Raw genomic sequence first — 341 nt, forward strand, 5'->3', positions numbered from 1 at the left:
AGTAGCTGGGACTACAGGCGCCCGCTACCGCACCCGGCTAATTTTTTGTATTTTTAGTAGAGACAGAGTTTCGCCATGTTAGCCAGGATGGTCTTAATCTCCTGACCTCGTGATCTGCCCGTCTCGGCTCCCAAACTGCTGGGATTACAGGTGTGAGCCACCGTGCCCAGCCAAGTTTAACTTTTTTAAGAAACTGCTGGCCAGGTATGGGGGCTCACGCCTGTAATCCCAGCACTTTGTGGGGCCAAGACAGGTGGATCACTTGAGCCCAGGAGTTCAAGACCAGCCTGGGCAATATGGTATAACCCTGTCTTTACTAAAAATACAAAAATTAACCCATC

This window comes from Mandrillus leucophaeus, unplaced genomic scaffold (genome assembly GCF_000951045.1).
Source record: "Mandrillus leucophaeus isolate KB7577 unplaced genomic scaffold, Mleu.le_1.0 Scaffold52, whole genome shotgun sequence".
NCBI lineage: Eukaryota > Metazoa > Chordata > Mammalia > Primates > Cercopithecidae > Mandrillus > Mandrillus leucophaeus.